This window comes from Oncorhynchus clarkii, chromosome 7 (genome assembly GCF_045791955.1).
Source record: "Oncorhynchus clarkii lewisi isolate Uvic-CL-2024 chromosome 7, UVic_Ocla_1.0, whole genome shotgun sequence".
In the NCBI taxonomy this organism is placed as follows: domain Eukaryota; kingdom Metazoa; phylum Chordata; class Actinopteri; order Salmoniformes; family Salmonidae; genus Oncorhynchus; species Oncorhynchus clarkii.
Window position 1 is genome coordinate 70984469 of NC_092153.1, and position 23274 is coordinate 71007742.

Here is a 23274-nt window from a genome sequence, read left to right on the forward strand (position 1 = left end):
ACTTGCATGTGCCATAATACGAAACTTGTATGCCATCTGTAAATACAAATAAAATGGTTAAATAACAAGCCTAGTTGGTTTAGCGATAGAAAAAGGCAGCAACATTCCCGCTAGCCATGATTGGCTGAGATATTTAAAAATATATGTTTATTTTACCTTTATTTATCTAGGCAAGTCAGAACCTCTTTGGGATAGGGGGCAGCATTTTCACTTTTGGATAAATAGCGTGCCCAATTTCAACTTCCTGCTACTCATGCCAAGAATATAAGATATGCATATTATATCATTATATATTAGATTTGGATAGAAAACACTCTGAAGTTTCTAAAACTGTTTGAATCATGTCTGTGAGTATAACATAACTTATGTTGCAGGCAAAACCCCGGGGACTACCCATTCAGATTTGTTTTTTGAGGTCACTGTCTATCCAATGAGTTTTCATTGGGAAACGAGATTTCTAAGGCACTTGTTTGCAGTTCCTACCGCTTCCACTGGATGTCACCAGTCTTTGGAAATTGGTTGAGGTTATTCCTTTGTGTAATGAAGAAGTACGGCCATCTTGAATTTGTGTCATTTGAAATTTTCTTTTTAAGAAGGCGCATGACTGGAAAAGTAGAGTGAGTTTGTTGTCTTCCTGTATTGAACACAGATTGTCCCATCTTCAATTTGATTGACTATTAACGTTTAAAAATAAAAATGTTTTGGCAAAGTTAACAGATACATTTTGAGATATTTTGTAGTGACGTTGCGCAAATTGGAAGCTGTTTTTTTCTGGATCAAACGCGCCAAATAAATTGACATTTTGGATATATATCGACGGAATTAATCGAACAAAAGGACCATTTGTGATGTTTATGGGACATATTGGAGTGCCAACAAAAGAAGCTCGTCAAAGGTAAGAACTGATTTATATTTTATTTCTGCGTTTTGTGTGTTGACTGCAGGGTTTAAATATGCTACTCTCTCTTTGTTTACTGTTGTGCTATCATCAGATAATAGCTTCTTATGCTTTCGCCGAAAAGCCTTTTTGAAATCTGACTTGTTGGCTGGATTGCCAACGAGTGTAGCTTTAATTTGGTATCTTACATGTGTGATTTAATGAAAGTTTGAATTTTATAGTATTTTATTTGAATTTGTCGCACTGCATTTTCCCTGGCAATTGGCCAGGTGGGACATTTGCGTCCCGCCTATCCCAGATAGGTTTTTTGAAGCTAGGGGGCACTATTTTTATTTTTGGAAAAATAACGTTCCCAAAGTAAACGGCCTATTTCTCAGGACCAGATGCTAGAATATGCATATAATTGACATCTTAGGATAGAAAACACTCTAAAGTTTCCAAAACTGTGAAAATATTGTCTGTGAGTATAACAGAACTGATATTGCAGGCGAAAGCCTAAGAAAAATCCAATCAGGAAGTGAATCATATTTTGAAACCGTTGTGTTCCTATGCATCCCTATTGGCCATTGAAAGGGATATCAACCAGATTCCTTTTTCTACGTATTCCCTAAGGTGTCTATAGCCTTTAGACGTAGTTTCACGCCTTTATGTTGAAGAATGAGCGTAAAGGACCACATTGCGTAAGTGGCCAGCTGAGGGCTCTTAGAGTGATTCTTGCGTAAAAGACAGAGGTAGCCATTTTTCCTCTCGGTCCTACTGAAAAGCCAATTGTCCCGGTTGATATATTATCGAATAGATATTTGAAAAACACCTTGATGATTGATTATAAAAAATGTTTGCCATGTTTCTGTCGATATTAAGGATATAATTTGGATTTTTTTTCCGGCATTGTCATGACCGCTATTTCCGGTGGATTTCTCAACATAACGTGACAAACAAACGGAGGTATTTTGGGCATAAAAATAATATTTATGGAGCAAAAGGAACATTTGCTGTCTAACTGGGAGTCTCGTCAGTGAAAACATCCGAAGATCATCAAAGGTAAACAATTAATTTGATTGCTTTTCTGATTTTCGTGACCAAGCTTCCTGCTGCTACCTAGACATAATGCTATGCTAGGCTATCGATAAACTTACACAAACACTTGTCTTTCTTAGGCTGTAAAGCATAATTTCAAAATCTGAGACGACAGGGTGATTAACAAAAGGCTAAGCTGTGTTTCGATACATTTCACTTGTGATTTCAGGTAAGATTATTTGGCCGTTGCGCTATGCTAATTAGTGTAGTTGATGAAAATTCGGGATGGGTATGTAACGGATGTGAAACGGCTAGCTAGTTAGCGGTGGTGCGCGCTAAATAGCGTTTCAATCGGTGACGTCACTTGGTCTGAGACCTTGAAGTAGTGGTTCCCCTTGCTCTGAAGGGCCGCGGCTTTTGTGGAGCGATGGGTAATGATGCTTCATGGGTGACTGTTGTTGATGTGTGCAGAGGGTCCCTGGTTCACGCCCGGGTATGGGCGAGGGGGCGGTCTGAAGTTATACTGTTACAGGTAGTTCCAAGAGGTTAATCAATCACCTAACCAAACTTGCATGTAGATATTACCTCAATCAATCACCCCAACTACATCGTACCCCAGTCCACTGACTCGGTACTGGTTTGAGACCTAAAATGACGCCAACTGATAGGGCTGCCGTGCTTCTAGCTCTTAGGAAACTTTGCAGTATTTTGCAATTGAACTGATTCCAGAGGCTGACCCAAAACACAGCCAGCGGAGGAGAGGTACTCGGAGTGGACTTCTAGTCCGACCCAGGAGGCACGCACACCACCCACCGCTTCCGAGTATATTACTCGCTAATGTTCAGTCTCTGGATAATAAAGTTGATGAGCTCAGGGCGAGGAGTTCCTTCCAGAGAGACATCAGGGATTGTGACCCAAAACACAGCCGGCGGAGGAGAGGTACTCGGAGTGGACTTCTAGTCCGACCCAGGAGGCACGCACACCACACACCACTTCCGAGTATATTACTCGCTAATGTTCAGTCTCTGGATAATAAAGTTGATGAGCTCAGGGCGAGGAGTTCCTTCCAGAGAGACATCAGGGATTGTAACATACTCTGTTTCACGGAAACATGGCCCTCTTGGTATATACTGTCTGAGTCCGTACAGCCAGGGTTCTCAGTTCATCACTTCTCTGATAGAGTTCAGTGTGTCAAATCGGAGGGTCTGCTGTCCGGACCTCTTGCAGTCTCTATGGGGGTGCCACAGGGTTCAATTCTTGGACCAACTCTCTTCTCTGTATACATCAATGAGGTCGCTCTTGCTGGTGGTGAGTCTCTGATCCACCTCTACGCAGACGACACCATTCTGTATACTTCCGGCCCTTCTTTGGACACTGTGTTAACAACCCTCCAGGCAAGCTTCAATGCCATACAACTCTCCTTCCGTGGCCTCCAATTGCTCTTAAATACAAGTAAAACTAAATGCATGCTCTTCAACCGATCGCTACCTGCACCTACCCGCCTGTCCAACATCACTACTCTGGACGGCTCTGACTTAGAATACGTGGACAACTACAAATACTTAGGTGTCTGGTTAGACTGTACACTCTCCTTCCAGACCCATATCAAACATCTCCAATCCAAAGTTAAATCTAGAATTGGCTTCCTATTTCGCAACAAAGCATCCTTCACTCATGCTGCCAAACATACCCTTGTAAAACTGACCATCCTACCAATCCTCGACTTTGGCGATGTCATTTACAAAATAGCCTCCAATACCCTACTCAACAAATTGGATGCAGTCTATCACAGTGCAATCCGTTTTGTCACCAAAGCCCCATATACTACCCACCATTGCGACCTGTACGCTCTCGTTGGCTGGCCCTCGCTTTATACTCGTCGCCAAACCCACTGGCTCCATGTCATCTACAAGACCCTGCTAGGTAAAGTCCCCCCTTATCTCAGCTCGCTGGTCACCATAGCATCTCCCACCTGTAGCACACGCTCCAGCAGGTATATCTCTCTAGTCACCCCCAAAACCAATTCTTTCTTTGGCCGCCTCTCCTTCCAGTTCTCTGCTGCCAATGACTGGAACGAACTACAAAAATCTTTGAAACTGGAAACACTTATCTCCCTCACTAGCTTTAAGCACCAACTGTCAGAGCAGCTCACAGATTACTGCACCTGTACATAGCCCACCTTTAATTTAGCCCAAACAACTACCTCTTTCCCAACTGTATTTAATTAATTTATTTATTTTGCTCCTTTGCACCCCATTATTTTTATTTCTACTTTGAACATTCTTCCATTGCAAAACTACCATTCCAGTGTTTTACTTGCTATATTGTATATATATATGTATTTACTTTGCCACCATGGCCTTTTTTGCCTTTAACTCCCTTCTCACCTCATTTGCTCACATTGTATATAGACTTGTTTATACTGTATTATTGACTGTATGTTTGTTTTACTCCATGTGTAACTCTGTGTCGTTGTATCTGTCGAACTGCTTTGCTTTATCTTGGCCAGGTCGCAATTGTAAATGAGAACTTGTTCTCAACTTGCCTACCTGGTTAAATAAAGGTCAAATAAAAAAATAAAATAAAAAATTGCGCATACATGCATATATATCTCTCCGGGAATAAGGGAGGGGGTGTATGTTTTATGATTAACTACTCATGGTGTGATTGTGATAACATACAGGAACTCCTTTTGTTCCTGTATGAAGTCCTTTTGTTCATTCAACGAAGAATACTTATGTCATGCAATAAAATGCAAATTATTTACTTAAAATCATACAATGTGATTTTCTGGATTTTCGTTTTAGATTCCGTCTCTCACAGGTGAAGTGTACCTATGATAAAAATTACAGACCTCTACATGCTTTGTAAGTAGGAAAACCTGCAAAATCAGCACTGTATCAAATACTTGTTCTCCCCACTGTATGTCATCATGAAGTGCTTTGAAAGACTTGTCAAGAATCATATCACCTTTACCTTACCTGATACCCTAGACCCACTTCAATTTGCTTACCACCCCAGTAGATAAACAGACGATGCAATCGCCATCGCACTGCACACTGCCCTATCCCATTGGGACAAGAGGGATACCTATGTAAGAATGCTGTTCATTGACTATAGCTCAGCATCCAACACCATAGTACCCTCCAAGCTCATCATGACAGGGAGGAGGTGAGGGCCCTAGGAGTGTGGTGTGAGGAAAATTACCTCTCACCCAACGTCAACAAAACAAAGTATCTGATCGTGGACTTCAGTAAACAGCAGAGGGAGCACCCCCCTATCCACATCGACGGGACCGAAGAAGAACAGTCAGCATGTAGTATCGTTTGTGTTTCCATGTCAGACGCTTCTCATGTTTTGTATCGGTCCATGTTCAATGTTATTAAACTCAGTGCTACTATATGATACAATATCAGTACTTGTTGCATTTACAACTTGTCTAAGTTCTATCAACTGATTTCAGCGACTGATTTATTGCATTGTTTGTATGGAATGTTGCCATATTGGCAGTTAATGAAACAAATGTTACACTAAACTAGCTAACAAACATACTGTGAAGATAATCATCAAATTCATTGTTTTACACAATATCTTATCACACCCCTGGCTGTCCATGACTGACCTACTCTACCTGACCAAAATGGCTGACCTTTTGTATTGTCATAATCAAATCAAATTTGATTTGTCACGTGCGCCGAATACAATTGTAGACTTTACATTTAAAATGTTTACTTACAAGCCCTTTCCCAACAATGCCGTTAAAAAGTAAGGAAAGTAGATACAAATAAAATACTAACAGAATAAAATAACACAAAATAACAATAACGAGGCTATACACAGGCTTTTTTAATTTGTCACATACACGTGTTTGGCAGATGTTATTGATTGTGTTGGAAATTCTTGTGTTTCTATCTCCAACAGTGCAGAGCGGCATAGACTAAGATACAGTAAAATAGAATAGAATACAGTATATACATATGAGATGAGTAATGAAAAATATGTAAACATTATTAAAGTGACTTGTGCTCCATTATTAAAGTGGCCAGTGATTTCATGTCTATGTAAATAGGGCAGCAGCCTCTAATGTGCTAGTGATGGCTATTTAACAGTCAGATGGCCTTGAGATAGACAAAACCTCAGTTTCCGCCATCTTCCATCCTCAGTTCCGCTTCAATCCAAGCTCTTCTTCCTGACTGTTCATAGGCTCCAGATCAATAGATGGCCTTGGTCAGGAGAACTCTTACTTGAGTTTCGGCCAATTATGATGATTGAGTGCTAAATAAAGGGTAGGTAATGAAGGGAGTAATGAAGTCCAGGTGTGACTGATGGTGAGATGCAGGTGTGCATAATAATGGTTACCAGGTTTGCGTAAAGATGGGTTGCCAGGACCAGTGGTTAGTAGACCGGTGACGTCGAGCGCCGGAATGGGGGAGTGGACGTGACATCTGTTTACATGTACTTTAGAGTTTTTTATTTCACCTTTATTTAACCAGGTAGGCCTGTTGGGAAAAGGTTCTCATTTACAACTGTGACCTGGCCAAGATAAAGCAAAGCAGTGCGACACAAACAACAACACAGAGTTACACATGGAATAAACAAACGTACAGTTGTGTTATTACACAATAGAAAATCTATATACAGTGTGTGCAAATGAGGTAAGATTAGGGGGGTAAGGCAATAAATAGGCAATAGTGGCGAAGTAATTACAATTTAGCAATTAAACACTGGAGTGATAGATGTGCAGAAGATGAATGTGCAAGTAGAGATACTGGGGTGCAATGAGAAAAAAAATAAAAAAAATAATGGGATGAGGTAGATGGATCGGCAACGTACAGGTGCAATGATCTGTGAGCTGCTCTGACAGCTGATGCTTAAAGTTAGTGAAGGAGATATGAGTCTCCAGCTTCAGTGATTTTTGCAATTCGTTCCAGTCATTGGCAGCAGAGGACTGTAAGGAAAGGCGGACAAAGGAGGAATTGGCTTTGGGGGTGACCAGTGAAATATACCTGCTGGAGTGCGTGCTATGTGTAGGTGCTGCTATGTTGACCAGTGAGCTGAGATAAGGCGGGGCTTTACCTAGCAAAGACTTATAGATGACCTGGAGCCAGTGGGTTTGGCGACGAATATGAAGCGAGGGCCAGCCAACGAGAGCATACAGGTCGCAGTGGTGGGCAGTATACGGGGCTTTGGTGACAAAATGGATGGCACTGTGATAGACTGCATCCAATTTGTGGAGTAGAGTGTTGGAGGCTATTTTGTAAATGACATCGCCGAAGTCAAGGACCGGTAGGATAGTCAGTTTTACAATGATATGTTTGGCAGCATGAGTGAAGAATGCTTTCTTGCGAAATAGGAAGTCGATTCTAGATTTTATTTTGGATTGGAGAAGCTTAATGTGAGTCTGGAAGGAGAGTTTACAATCTAACCAGACACGTAGGTATTTGTAGTTGTCCACATATTCTGTATGTATGGGGGCAAAATTGCAAGATTATGCTATAATCCTTTTATTGCATCAAATGGTTGTTTTATTCAACAGAATAGAGTATTCTATTGTGTGTGTGGTCTACTGTGGATGGGCCTCTGGGAGATAACACTGACAGGAGATTTACAACGTATTTTGGGTGATAAAACCTAAAGAGCATTCCAGAGCATGAATTTATGTTTCTGTTCTACACCGTACCAGGGAGAGATGGCTCCAGTTTGGAGTCGGAGGGCCAGACACTGGTCTATACAATGAAAACTGTTGACACAAAAGAGACTGTCTGCTATGTATGATAGGTATCTTTCATACAAATCTTAACCTTGTAACCCATTCTACATATCTGTTGTTCGTCATATAGGTTGAAAGGGGTGTATCTTGGCTATAAAAGCCCTTTGTAATTTTGTCTCGGTGTTCTCAACGAATCATCAGAGACGGTGATTCATCGACCAGCCATCGCTATTGTAAAGCTCTCACTATTAAAGATTTAGTTTAAGTATAACTCTGACTCGTGTGATAAGTTTGTCTCTCCTCATTTGATAGTAAAGAAATGAACCACCACATAAGTCAGAACCGTCCAGAGTAGTGATGCTGGACGGGCAGGCAGGTTAGGGCAGTGATTGGTTGAAGAGCATGCATTTAGTTTTAATTGCATTTAAGAGCAGTTGGAGGCCACGGAAGGAGAGTTATATGGCATTGAAGCTAGTCTGGAGGTAGGTTAACATAGTGTCCAAAGGAGGGCCAGAAGTATACAGAATGGTGTTGTCTGTGTAGAGGTGGATCAGAGAATCACCAGCAGCAGCAAGTGTGACATCATTGCTGTATACAGAGAAAAGAGTTGGCCCGAGAATTGAACCCTCTATGGGCACCCCCATAGAGACTACCAGTGATCCGGGGATGACCGCGGCAGCTTTCAAATCTTTGGGGATCTCAGACGATACGAAAGAGAGTTTGAACAGGCTAGTAATAGGGTTTGCTACAATTGCGGTGAATAATTTTAGAAAGAGAGGGTCCAGATTGTCTAACCCAGCTGATTTGTAGGGGTCCAGATTTTGCAACTCTTTCAGAACATCAGCTATCTGGATTTGGGTGAAGAAGAAATGGGGAGGCTTGGATAAGTTGCTGTGGGGTGCAGGGCTGTTGACCGGGGTAGGGGTAGCCAGGTGGAAAGCATGGCCAGCCGTAGAAAAATGTGGATGTTGTGGATTTATCGGTGGTGACAGTGTTTCCTAGCCTCAGTGCAGTGGGCAGCTCGGAGGAGGTGCTCTTATTCTCCATGGACTTTACAGAACTGTCCCAGAACTTTTTTGAGTTTGTGCTGCAGGATGCAAATTTCTGTTTGAAAAAGCTAGCCTTTGCTTTCCTAACTTTTCCTATTTATACAGACAATTAGTATAAAACCTGTAGAAAATGGATTTATAATTATATGACAATATTATAGGTTGGCAATAATTATATTACACAATTTCTGATATATCCCATGCCTGACTTTTATTTTCCTACATTAGTAAAAGCAGGAAATGCATCACCGATGCCTTTACTACCATTACTACCATTAATTCCAATTAGACTGTTTTGAATTTCTCTTGGATCACAATGGCTGCTATGTTCATACCATTCTGGAACATTGAGGGGTTTATGACATAGCCCCTCTAATAAATGAATAGGATCTCTATGAATACAACATTGTTAAGTAGATACAATATATATGCTATGGCTAGAGCTTCCATTTTCAATACATATGATGTGAAGTAACCTTCTGTGCACCCTGCTCTCGCCTGCAGCCCCTTAAGGTCTCTACGTTCCACTCCTTTTCTCTTCCCTTTCTCATTCTCTCCTCTTTTCCTCTCTTTCTGGCGTGCATTCACAACAAGCAGTCTCTAAAGGACCTTTGCGAAATTATTTGCAAAGTATCCATCAAAATGTCTCTTTTTTTCTCTGTCCCCTCCCCTCTCTCTCACATGTAAAATACATGAATATTTTTCAAGTGGCAGATTAATACTCTACACTCACCCACAAACACATAACTCTTACTATCTGACTCTCTCTCTCTCTCTCTCTCTGAAGGACATGGAAGGTGCCAAAATTAAATATGCTATGCTGAAATATGTGGTCGCAAGAGCGCAAGATGCTACAGTACAGTAATCTAACAATTACCTGTAAGCCCCTCTGGATAAGAGCATCTGTTAAATGACTCAAATGTAAATGTAGAAAGAGGGACCAGTTGACTTTGACGGAACATTTGAAGGCCCGAATTCCATCGGCGCTGTTGCAAGGAGAAGAATTCTAGTCTGGTCTATCATTATTCTATATCAATCCATTTGCACTTGAAAAGCCCGGCAAAGCTCTAGCATGAATACCTTCACTTCAATTCAAGACACAATTGCATATTTCTCTCTCCATCACCGCCTTCACTTGAATCGTATGACCTCTCGATATGGTTTGATTCCTTCGAAAAGGGGGTTATCAGCAAGCAACCCTACTGCTAAAATAATTAGGGTCATTCAAACTCTGTGATATGTAGTTGTTGCCAGGCTTATGGGAAGTGTGTGTGTATGCAGTGTGTATGTGTGAGTGTGTGTGTGTGCGTGCGTGCACTGGAATAAATCACCTCTTTATTTATGACTCATTCTCAGATCCAAACATGACCTCTGTGCAAGACTCCATCTTCAATATTGAGCCACATTTCATTATTAGGTAATCAGTTACAGGGAGGAGAAGCTAGAGAAAGATGGCTCACAGTATGAGTGATGAGTGGTTCAGAAAACACTGAGATGCCGGCAGCTCTCGACACCATTGTGTTGCATGGAGTACAATAGAATCACCGGCCGAAGCAATTACTATAATGTACAAATTTGACAAGATTGTAAGATTCTATTGTTGTAATCTTATTTAGCTTTGGGGCGGCAAGTAGCCTAGTGGTTAGAGCGTTGGACTAGTAACCGAAAGGTTGCAAGATTGGATCCCCGGGCTGACAAGGTAAAATTCAGTCGTTCTGCCCCTGAACAAGGAAGTTAACCCACTGTTCTTAGGCCGGCATTGAAAATAAGAATTTGTTCTTAAATGACTTGCCTAGTTAAATAAAGGTCAAATAAAAATAAAAATAATGTGTGTATTGTTCTGTCTGAGCATGTTTGAATGCTTGTATCTCTGTGTGAATGGGTATTAAGGATTTCACTTTGTCAATGTGTGTTTGCATGTGTGAGTGGATTTTGGATTTATACTAATGTCATAGTGACACAGAGGGTAGAAGTAGAAAGGTCTGCACCTGGGATTTTTAATCATGGAGGATATTGAACTGAATAATTCAGATGGGCCCTGGAAGGATGACTCAGAGAGCAAAATGTAAAGTTTTGGACAATAACTTCCGGCCAAATTTTGAGCACAAAGAGCTGCCAACGGCGACATGTTCAACGTACCGATGATGTTTAGTGACCTTCCGTCAAACACCCTGTTCTCGCCGCAGCCCCTTGAGTTCACCAAACTCCACTGTTGCAGTCAACACCATTGACACACTGCATAATGGAGGTGAAAGGCTAACTCCGAGCTAAAGCCCAGCATTTCCATTAGTCTCTAATTGCCGGCTTTTAGTCAATAAAAAAACATAAAAGCAGACAAATAAAATCATTTCTACACATTTTGACTGGAAGAAAATCCTGATGGAAATAAATAGCCATACATTTCCATTATCAGCTGTCATTTTGCCATACAGGAGAATGACCTGGGTACCATTCTCTCAGCAAACTCAGCCTAGCAAAGTAACCTAATTTGAAGGATGTCAAGGGTTCCACTGTATACACTAGTTTCCATACACTTCTCCTCTCTCCCCAGACACCTCTGATACAGTGTCACTTCAGAGTCCATAGGTGAGTTGGAACCAGAGACAGAGCAAGACAGGCAGACCGGGAGAGAAAGAGATGATGAGTAGGTGAAAAAAATCGAAATACTGTGAGGTCCTCCGTGTGATTTATTGTAGAGCACAGTGAGATATAGGGGACTACACAGCTACTGTAGATCATGTTCTGTAGAGAGGAATGTGGAGAGTTGAGGAGTCAGAGATGGAAGGAATGAAAGTGGTATAGACATGTTAGAGAAGGAGAGATATACACTGAACAAAAATACACGCAACATATAACAATTTTTACAGTCAATTTGTAAATTTTTACAGCTCATATATGGAAATCAGTCAATTGAAATGAATTCATTAGACCCCAATCTATGGATTTCACATGACTGTGAATACAAATATGCCTCTGTTGGTCACATATACCTTAAAAAAGGTAGTGGCCTGGATCAGAAAACCAGTCAGTATCTGGTGTGAACACCTTTTGTCTCATGCAGCGGGACACCTCCTTCACATAGAGTTGATCAGAATGCTGATTATTGCCTGTGGAATGTTGTCCCACTCCTCTTCAATGGCTTTGCGAAGTTGCTGGATATTGGGGGGAACTGGAATTTGCGTTGATCCAGAGGATCCAAACATGCTCATGTCCAAACATACATGTCTGGGAAGTATACAGGCCATTGTAGAACTGGGATATTTTCAGCTTCCAAGAATTGTGTACAGATCCTTGCGACATGGGGTTGTGCATTATCATTCTGAAACATGAGGTGATGGCGGCGAATTAATGGCACGACAATGGGCCTCAGGATCTCGTCACGGTATCACTGTGCATTCAAAATGCCATCGATAAAATGTAATTGTGTTCGTTGTCTGTATGCCTGCCCATACCATAACCCCACCACCATGGGGCACTCTGTTCACAATGTTGACATCATCAAACCGCTCGCCCACACGACGCCATACTACTGTCTGCCATCTGCCCTGTATAGTTGAACCTGGGATTAATCCGTGAAGAGTACACTTCTCCAGCGTTCCAGTAGCCATCGAAGGTGAGCATTTGCCCATTGAAGTCGGTTATGACGCCGAACTGCAGTCAGATTAAGTCCCTGATGAGGACAACGAGCATGCAGATGAGCTTCCTAAAACGGTTTCTGGGAGTTTTTGCAGAAATTCTTCGGTTGTGGAAACCCACAGTTTCATCAGCTGTTCGTGGGGATGGCTGCCGTTTTACCGGCTGCTAACCAACTGTGCTATTTTATGTTTTTTCGCATTGTTTGTAACTTATTTTTTAACCAATTTTGTACATAATGTTGCTGCTACAGTCTCTTATGACCGAAAATAACTTCTGGACATCAGAACAGCAATTACTCACCTCGAACTGGATGAGGATTTTTTTCTTTAATGAGTATGACATAAAGGATATACTGCTTTCTTGGGAACAGGCCCAAATCTCTGTCCTTGTGTGAATAAAAGACAGAGAAAAGCGGGGCGGAGGTCGGGCTGCCTTCTGAAAATTCATAGGCGAGTGAGTAAACCTTCTCTTCCATCCGTTCTACTGGCCAACGTGCAATCATTGGAAAATAAAATGGATGATATACGATGAGGGGTGAGGTTGTGTGTCTATTTGTCAATAGCTGGTGCGCAATGTCTAATATTAAAGAAGTCTTGAGGTATTGCTCACCTGAGGTAGAGTACCTTATGATAAGCTGTAGACTACACTATCTACCAAGAGAGCTCCCATCTATATTATTTGTAGCCGTCTATTTACCACCACAAACCGATGCTGGCACTAAGAACTCACTCAACGAGCTGTATAAGGCCATAAGCAAACAAGAAAATGCTCATCCAGAAGTGGCACTCCTAGCTCCTAACTCAAATCATTTACCTCATTTCTACCAGCGTGTCACATGTGCAACCAGAGAAAAAAAAAACTAGACCACACAAAGAGATGCATTCAAAGCGCTCCCTCACACTCCATTTGGCAAATCTGATCATAATTCTATCCTCCTAATTCCTGCTTACATCAAAAACTAAATCAGGAAGTACCAGTGACGCACTCAATACAGAAGTGGTCGGATGACACGGATGCTACGCTACAGGACTGTTTTGCTAGCACAGACTGGAATATGTTCCAGGAATCATCCAATGGCATTGAGGAGTATATCACTTTAGTCATCGGCTTCATCAATAAGTGCATTGATGACGTCGTCCCCACAGTGACCATACGTACATATTGTAAGATGTCTCACTAGGACGAGGTGGGTGCAAGAGTCAGGAGCAGGAGAGCACTGAGGTCCAAAGAGAAAATAATTTATTTGGAAGTCCCAAAACACAACAAAACTGGTCGGGAAACAAACCCAACGAAGGCGCCCAACAAAACAGGAATTCGAAGTGACAACAGGAGGAAAAAACAATCTACTCCTAAATAAATCACAACGGCTTAAACGACCGTGAGAATAGTCTGTGGCGCAATCTAGCACACGCACCAAACAAACACAGAAATAATCCTGCACAAAATATTAGCAGGCAACGAGGTAAATAAACCCACAGAAATTAACTCAATAGAACACAGGTGTAAGAAACAGACCGAACCAAACGAAAAAGAAAAATGGATCGGTGGTAGCTAATAGGCCAGCAACGACGACCACCGAGCACCTCCTGAACAGGGAGAGGAGCCACCCTCGGTGGAAGTCATGACACATATCCCATCCAGAAGCCTTGGATTACAGAAAACATCCGCATCGAGCTAAAGGCTAGAGCTTCCGCTTTCAAGGAGTGGGACACTAATCGTGACGCTTATAAGAAATCCCGCTACTCCCTCAGACAAACTATCAAACAGGCAAAGCATCAATACAGGAATAAGATTCAATCCTACTACCCCGGCTCTGACCCTTTTCGGATGTGGCAGGGCTTGAAAAATTATTTTCGAACTACAAAGGGAAACCCAGCTGCTAGCTGCCCAGTGACGCGAGCCTGCCAGATGAGCTAAATGCCTTTTATGCTTGCTTCGAGGCAAGCAACACTGAAGCATGCATGACAGCACCAGCTGTTCCGGACGACTGTGTGATAATGCACTTGGTAGCTGATGTGAACAAGGCTTTTAAACAGGTCAATATTCACAAAGCCGAGGGGCCAGATGGACTACCAGGACGTGTACTCAAAGCATGTGCGGACAACCTGGCAAGTGTCTTCACTGACATTTTCAACCTTTTACTGACAGAGTCTGTAATACCTACATGTTTCAAGCAGACCACCATAGTCCCAGTGCCCAAGGAAGTGAAGGTAACCTGCCTAAATGATTACCACCCCGTAGCACTCACGTCAGTAGCCATGAAGTGCTTTGAAAGGCTGGTCATGGCTCATATCAACAGCATCATTCCGATAAAGCTCATCACTAAGATAAGGAAACTGGGACTAAACACCTTCCTCTGCAACTGGAACCTAGACCTCCTGAAGGACCGCCCCCAGGTGGTAAGGGTAGGCAACAACACATCTGCCACGCTGATCCTCAACACTGGGGCCCCTCAGGGGTGTGTGCTTAGTCCCCTCCTGAACTCCGTGTTCATCCACGACTGCATTGCCAAACACAACTCCAACACCATCATTAAGTTTGCTGATGACACAACAGTGGTAGGCCTGATTACCGACAATGAAGAGGCAACCTATAGGGAGGAAGTCAGAGACCTGGCAATGTGGTGCCAGGACAACCATCTCTCCCTCAATGTGAGCAAGACAAAGGAGCTAATCATGGACTACAGGAAAAGGTGGGCAGAACAGGCCCCCATTAACATCAACGGGACTGTAGTGGAGCGGGTCGAGAGTTTCAAGTTCCTTGGTGTCCACATCACTAACGAGCTATCATGGTCCAAACACAATAAGACAGTCATGAAGAGGGCACGACAACACCTTTTCCCCCTCAGGAGACTGAAAAGATTTGACATGGAGCCGCAGATCCTCAAAAAGTTCTACAGCTGCACCATCGAGAGCATCATGACCGTTTGCATCACTGCCTGGTATGGCAACTGCTCGGCATCTGACCTTAAGTCGCTACAAGGGGTAGTGCGTACGGTCCAGTACATCACTGGGGCCAAGCTTCCTGCCATCCAGGACCTATATACTTGGCGGTGTCAGAGGAAAGCCCAAAAATGTGAAGAAGCCAGATGTGGAGGTCCTGGGCTGACGTGGATACACATGGTCTGCGGTTGTGAGACCGATTGGACGTACTGCCAAATTATTTTAAACGACATTGGAGGCAGCTTATCGTAGATAAATGAACATTCAATTCTCTGGCAATAGCTCTGGTGGACATGCATGCAGTCAGTATGCTAATTGCACACTCCCTCAAAACTTGAGACATCTGTGGCATTGTGTTGTGTGACAAAACTGCACATTTCAGATTGGTCTTTTATTGTCCCCAGCACAAGGTACGCCTATGTAATGATCATGCTGTATAATCAGCTTCTTGATATGCCACACCTGTCAGGTGGATGGATTATCTTGGCAAAGGAGAAATGCTCACTAACAGGGATGTAAACACATTTGTTCAAAGATATTGAGATAAATACGATTTTTATGGGTATGGAACATTTCTAGGATCTTTATTTTCAGCTCATGAAACATGGGACCAACACTTTATATGTTGCGTTTACATTTTTTTCATTATATATAGAGATAGAGAGGAGAAAGGAAGAGAAGGAGATAATACAATACACTGGGTGAGGTGGGGCAGATGAGGGAAAATAACAGAGGTTCATTTTTAGCAGCGGACACCAAAATACGGCTAGTTATATCAGCCTGGGGTTAGGAGTGGGCTGCCAGGCCCTCACGCTGACTCACCGGGCACTCGCTGGCACCTGGACCCAGCACCCAGCGACCTGCTGTCTGTCAGGATAACACCAGTCACATCAACACCCCATGCCCCCCCTGTGACAGGTTACTTCTGACAGGGTCAGTCGGCCTCTTCTAACCCTCCCTGTGTTCTTTGGTTCGCTTCTTTATTGAGCAATTCATCATACAAACATGAAGGCTTTCAAAAAAATGCTGAAATTCAAACCTGAACAGGAGCTCATTCACACAAACCGTCAAAACCGGAATGCGTTATCTAGCTACATTATCAAGGTACATTATCCAGCTACATTATCTACAGTGCGTTCAGAAAGTATCCACACCTCTTGACTTTTTCCACGTTTTGTTGTGTTACAGCCTGAATTTAAAATGGATTAAATTAAGATTTGGTGTCACTGCCCTACACACAAAACCACATAATGTCAAAGTAGAAATATGTTTTTAGAAATATTTTCAAATTAATAAGAAATGAAAAGATGCAATGTCTTGAGTCAAAAAGTATTCAACCCATCTGTTATGGCAAGCCTAAATAAGTTCAGGCGTAAAAATGTGCTTAACCTCTCTGGGATATTCGGGACGGTAGCGTCCCACCTCAGAAAGTGCAGGGCGCCAAATTCAAAACAACAGAAATCCCATAATAAAAATTCCTCAAACATACAAGTATTTCTCACCATTTTAAAGATAAACTTGTTGTAAATCAAGCCACAGTGTCCAATTTCAAAAAGGCTTTACGACGAAAGCACACCAAACGATTTTGTTAGGTCGGTACCTAGTCACAGAAAAACACAGCCATTTTTCCAGCCAAAGAGAGGAGTCACAAAAAGCAGAAATAGAGATTAAATTAATCACTAACCTTTGATGATCTTCATCAGTTGACACTCATAGGACTTCATGTTACACAATACATGTATGTTTTGTTCGATAAAGTTCATATTTATATCCAAAAATCTCAGTTTACATTGGCGCTTTACATTCAGTAGTTCCAAAACATCCGGTGATTTTGCAGAGAGCCACATCAATTTACAGAAGTACTCATAATAAACATTGCTAAAAGATACAAGTGTAATGCATGGAATTTTAGATCCACTTCTCCTTAACGCAACCGCTGTGTCAGATTTCTAAAAAGCACACCATGCAATAATCTGAGTATGGCGCTCAGACAACAAAACGAGCCATACAGATATCCGCCATGTTGTGGAGACATCAAAGCATTATAAATATTCACTTACCTTTGATGATCTTCTTCAGAATGCAGTCCCAGGAATCCCAGTTCCACAATAAATGTTTGATTTGTTTGATAAAGTCCATAATTTATGTCCAAATACCTCTTTTTTGTTCTCGCTTTTAGCCCAGTAATCCAAATTCATGAGCCGCGAGCAGATGAAAAGTCAAAAAGTTCCGTTACAGTCCATAGAAACATGTCAACGATGTATAGAATCAATCTTTAGGATGTTTTAATCATACATTTCAATAATGTTTCAACCGGAGAATTCCTTTGTCTGTAGAAATGCAATGGAACGCAAGCTAACTCTCACTCTGGCAGACCTTTGACTCATTCAGCTCCCATTCCCCCCTCCTTCACAGTAGAAGCATCAAACAAGGTTCTAACGACTGTTGACATCTAAAGGAAGCCTTAGGACGTGCAATTTGACCCCATAGACACTGTATATTCGATAGGCAATGACTTGAAAAACGACAAACCTCAGATTTCCCACTTCCTGGTTGGATATTTTCTCAGGTTTTTGCCTGCCATATGAGTTCTGTTATACTCACAGACATCATTCAAACAGTTTCAGAAACTTCAGAGTGAGTTCTATCCAAATCCGCTAATAATATGCATATATTAGCAACTGGGCCTGAGTAGAAGGCAGTTTACTCTGGGCACCTTATTTATCCAAGGTACTCAATACTGCCCCCCAGTCCCAAAGAAGTTAACAAGTCACGTAATAAGTTGCATGGATCACTATGTGTGCAATAATAGTGTTTAACATGATTTTCGAATGACTACCTCATCTCTGTACCCCACACATACAATTATCAGTAAGGTCCCCGAGTCGAGCAGTTCATTTCAAACACAATTTCAACCACAAAAAACAGGGAAGTTATCTATTGCCTCACAAAGAAGGGCATCTATTGGTAGATAGGTAAAAAAAAATGTAAAAGCAGACATTGAATATACACTTTGGATGATGTATCAATACACCTAGTCACTACAAAGATACATTCATCCTTCCTAACTCAGTTGCCGGAGAGGAAGGAAACAGCTCAGAGATTTCACCACGATTACTTTAAAACAGTTACAGAGTTTAATGGCTGTGAAAGGAGAAAACTGAGGATGGATCATCAACCTTGTACTTACTCTACAATAATAACCTAAATGACAGAGTGAAAAGAAGGGAGACTGTACAGAATAAAAATATTCCAAAACATGAATGCTGTTTGCAATAAGTCACTAAAGTAAAACAACAAATAATTCTGAGAAAGAAATGAACTTCATGTCCTGAATACGAAGTGTTATATTTGGGGCAAATCCAACACAGCACATCACTGAGTACCTTCATATTTTCAAGCAGGGTGGTGGCTGCATCATGTTGTGGGTATGATTGTAATCGTTAAGGAATAGGGAGTTTTGTTTTGATAAAATAAATGGAATAGAGCTCAGTACAAGCAAAATCCTAGACGAAAACCTGGTTCAGTATGCTTTCCAACAGAGACTGGGAGACAAATGCACCTTTCTGCAGGACAATAACCTAAAACACAAGGCCAAATTTACAATGGAGTTGCTTACCAAGACAACATTGAATGTTCCTGAGTGGTCCTAGTAACAGTTTGCTCTTAAATAGGCTTGAATATCTTTGGCAAGACTTGAAAATGGTCTAGCAATGATCAACAACCAACTTGACAAAGCTTGTAGACTTTTAAAAGTAATAATGTGCAAATATTGTAAAATCCAAGTGTGCAAAGCTCTTAGAGACTTACCCAGAAAGACTCTCAGCTGTAATAGCTGCATTGTATTGACTCGGATGTGAATACTTATGTGGATGAGATATTTCTCTAATTCACTTTCAATAAATGTGCAACAATTTCTAATAACATGTTTTCACTTTGTACCTTATGGGGTATTGTTTGTAGATGTGTGAGAAAAAAAATCTGTATAATCCATTTTAAATTCAGGCTGTAACACAATTTTTAAAAATAAATTAAGGGGTATGAATACTTTCTGAAGGCACCGTAGCTACATTGTCCATCATAAGTTTGTCTGAAGGCTTTTGGAAGGTGATGAAAATTTGGCTCAGTCAATTAAATTGCTAATCTGAAAACGCAGTGCTTTGGTGGTGTGAAACCTGGCTACAACATTCATCGTCCATTCTGCTCCAGGTTGTGGGAGATTGAAACAATTCCCAAACTCTGAAACCTGGACAGGACTGTGGCTTCACTGAGAAATGTCAGCAGGCTGTCAAGTGGATGCTGTCTTGCTGCAGCGATGTTCGGACGAGGTGACTTATTGGCCTGGTGTGACAATACAGGCAGAGATGAAGACCAAAATATCCATTCAAGTTAACCAAATTAAAAGGAAGCAACAGTGATGTGATGTGCCATGCAGAAAGAGACAATTCAATTCCTCATTTAATTCAATCAGAGAGTTTTCCCGACTATGTCAGAGAGAGCTTAAGCCTGGTTACTGTCAAACATTTTTAGGGCTGTGAAAAGGGCAGAACATTGTTCTAATATTCTCTCGTGTGTCACAACCGCTCACAACCTCTGCCATGCTGCCTTTTGTCGTTTTTTTCTGCAAGTGAAACGGATGTCATTTGTCCAATGACAGCTAACGCAACAGACCTCAGTTAACTCAAGCAGATCCCTATCTGGACATCACAGAATCGTTGTGTTGAATACTGAGTTCGGTTGGCTCATTCTTCCTGGAAACAATGGCAAGGCCGTTACAATTTGACGTGCATTGGATGGATATTGAGATGTCTATCTTATGTAATTTCCGCAATGACCGGAGATTCTATTCCTTTTCTTTTGCAGAATTATATTTGGAAAAGGTGACATCCCACTGGGAAAAACTGGTTGAATCAACATTGTTTCCACGTCATTTCATAAACATAAAATCTATGTGATGATATTGAATCAATGTGGATAACTGATTGGAATTGCAAAAAGTCATCAACGTAAGGGAATTTCATATTTTCACTCCACTTTTAATCTAAATTCAATGACATGGTGACAGTGTTTGTTGATTTCACGTTGAATTCATGTTAGTTGAAAACCCATCCAATTGTAAATCAAGACTAGATGTCGTTGAACTGACGTCTGTGCCCAGTGGGATGCTTGTGACATTGGATAATTACACTGAATTTGACAATAACCATTTGACAATGGATAATTATGATTGACATGAAGCCCTAAAACTTGAAAATAAAGAACCTTACATGTATTCATGTATACATGTATTCATGTATTCCATGTATTCATCTTTGAATTATTCCCTCATTGAGGAAGCACAAGGTTTTAAGGACCTGTTAAAACAATCAAAGTGACAGACAGTCCCATTTTCATTTCCATAACAAGATAATTTTTCAAACTTTCATTGACAAACTCTCGTTGACAAATCATCATGACTGGCACTGGGAAACACATTGAAAAGGGTGGTCATGTTGTAAAGCTGCTCTAACTCCCTCCCTGCTTCCTGTGCGGGAACCTTTATATTCCACATTTGTGTTCCCCTTTGCAGCTGTGTTGGGTGTATTATATCTGTGGTGAGGCTTGTATTATATCTGTGGTGAGGATTGTATTATAGCTGTGGTGAGGCTTGTATTATATCTGTGGTGAGGCTTGTATTATATCTGTGGTGAGGCTTGTATTATATCTGTGGTGAGGCTTGTATTATAGCTGTGGCGAGGCTTGTATTATAGCCATGGTGAGGCTTGTATTATAGCTGTGGAGAAGTTTGTATTACATCTGTGGTCATGTTTGTATTATAGCTGTGGTGAAGCTTGAATTATAGCTGTGGTGAAGCTTGTATTACAGCTGTTGTGAAGCTTGTATTATAGCTGTGGTGAGGCTTGTATTATAGCTGTGGTGACTCTAAATTGCTATTACTTCTGGCTCTCCCAAAGCTCATTACAGAGGAAAGTAAAGGGATTGTTTCAGCTTTGATCTTACCTTAAAACTGTAGTGCTCCCCTTTCCTCTCACTGTTTAGCCGCTGACCTCCTCAAGGTCGTTCGGTGTAAATGGAGGAGGATCACAGTATAACCGAAGTGGCTACGATAGACAATGCCAAAACAATACATGACCAGGTTAAACTGCAAACCCACCACACTACTGCAGTATAGATGAGAAATTTCTAAACTGGGGGTGTTGTGATGACGTATTGAGTGGTTAATGTGGTAACTGGAAGAAATCATTCATGCAGACTTTAGTCAAACTATAATTTCTGATTTTATTGAACTGTGGAGACACCCCGATACCAGAATGTGGTGGCTGTGACTAACTATTAGACAAATGTAGGATTGTTCCTGACTAGACTAGGCTGGGCTGCTGATCCTGCCCATTTCTAATTAAATGTTATTATTTTCTGTGTGAGGGAGATGCAGTGACCATGATAAAAAAAGATGCTCCTGAAACCCAGCTCCATTATTGCGCTGGGGACACTTTTACCTTCTGATCATTTATTATATTTTATATCACCTTCATCTCCTCCATTAGGGATATTTAATTATCCTTGTGTCCTCATCGCACAACCCGCACAGATTTCCGCTGCCGAGGATAAACCTCTCTCTAGGTGTGTGTGTGTTTGTGTGTGTGGTGTGTGGCTCATGGAGGCTAGATGCACTGAACCAGCACTACAGACAACTAAGCTTCCTAAAACAGAAGCCACCTCCTTGCTTGCAGCAATCAATAGGCCTGTGAAAAACATCTGATCGATGAAATGAAGGTTCAAAATGTAAAGGAAATTAGTTTGTAATTAGCATGACTCGTCTATCGGTGTAAACTCACAGGACTAAGGGATTTTTGCAAACACAGAAGCAGTTTTTTCAGAGTATCTGGGTCAGGCTTCCAAATACAGCCCTGTTGATCCTCTTATGAAATATTCGAAAGAGGAAAAACCGTGTGTCTCAATGTGACACGGTAGGAACCCACAAAACCGTTGGGAGGAAGAATTTCAAATGGAAGCAGTTCTGGCTTTGAGGTCACCACTGTATAGATACTATGTTTTATTACAGGTATATTAGACTGTATGGAGAATGGCTTTTAGGTGCATCATATCCTCATGAACAACGGATTAAAACTCACAGTCTGGGTCAGTCAAGTATCCCAGGCAGTCTCCCTCTGGTAATCTGCCTGGCCGGGTTTAAAATCCCTCATTATGCCGAATGATTGACAGTGCAAGGTCATATTTAAACGATTTGGGCGTTATTTGTGGTTACTCGTTTTTTTGTTATTATTTCTCTGGGACTCCTCAACATTGGATCTTGATGTTTTTCAGGAAAAGGTCATCCCAATTATTTCACAGGCTCATTCTTGTAAAAGCTTTTTTTTTATTCTACATTTCTTAGATATTTTTTTTTGTATTCTGAAATGTTTCTACAAAGCAATCCAATATTCCTTTTGCCCTGAATGTATTTGGTTAATTTCAGTGCAATGAGTTTGGCAGTTTTTTAAGCTACGGTATTTCAGGTCAGAGCAATTGAATTCCCAGCAGGCCATAGTCCCAGTGGGCTTCAGACCAAATACAGTATAGCCTTTTTAATCTAGACTCTTCATACTGTAGAAGTAATTTAAAAGACACTTTCTCCTCACTGCCAAATACATGATAGATTATAGAACACACCACATTAAATGCCTGCAAGACTTCAGCTCTTCAGTATGAAAGCACTATGTCCAGCCACACTCTGTTGCTGGAAATAAAGCTGTTTGAAATGATTGCAGGTCTTGGACATTCTTTACATTTTTTGTTGTTGACATCTCTAAGCGGTAACAGGAAGTCACTCCATTATGTATGATGATGTCATAAAACATGTTGGTGTGAGTTTGTGTTTCTCTACAGGAGTCCCTGCAGACGTATGCCTTCCTGGTGTTCATGGTGGTGTGTGTGCTGGGTGCTGTGTACCTTTACCTCATTCTGCCCAAAAGCAAGACCTTTTTGGACATTAGCCAGAGCTTTTCAAAATCAACAAGGCCC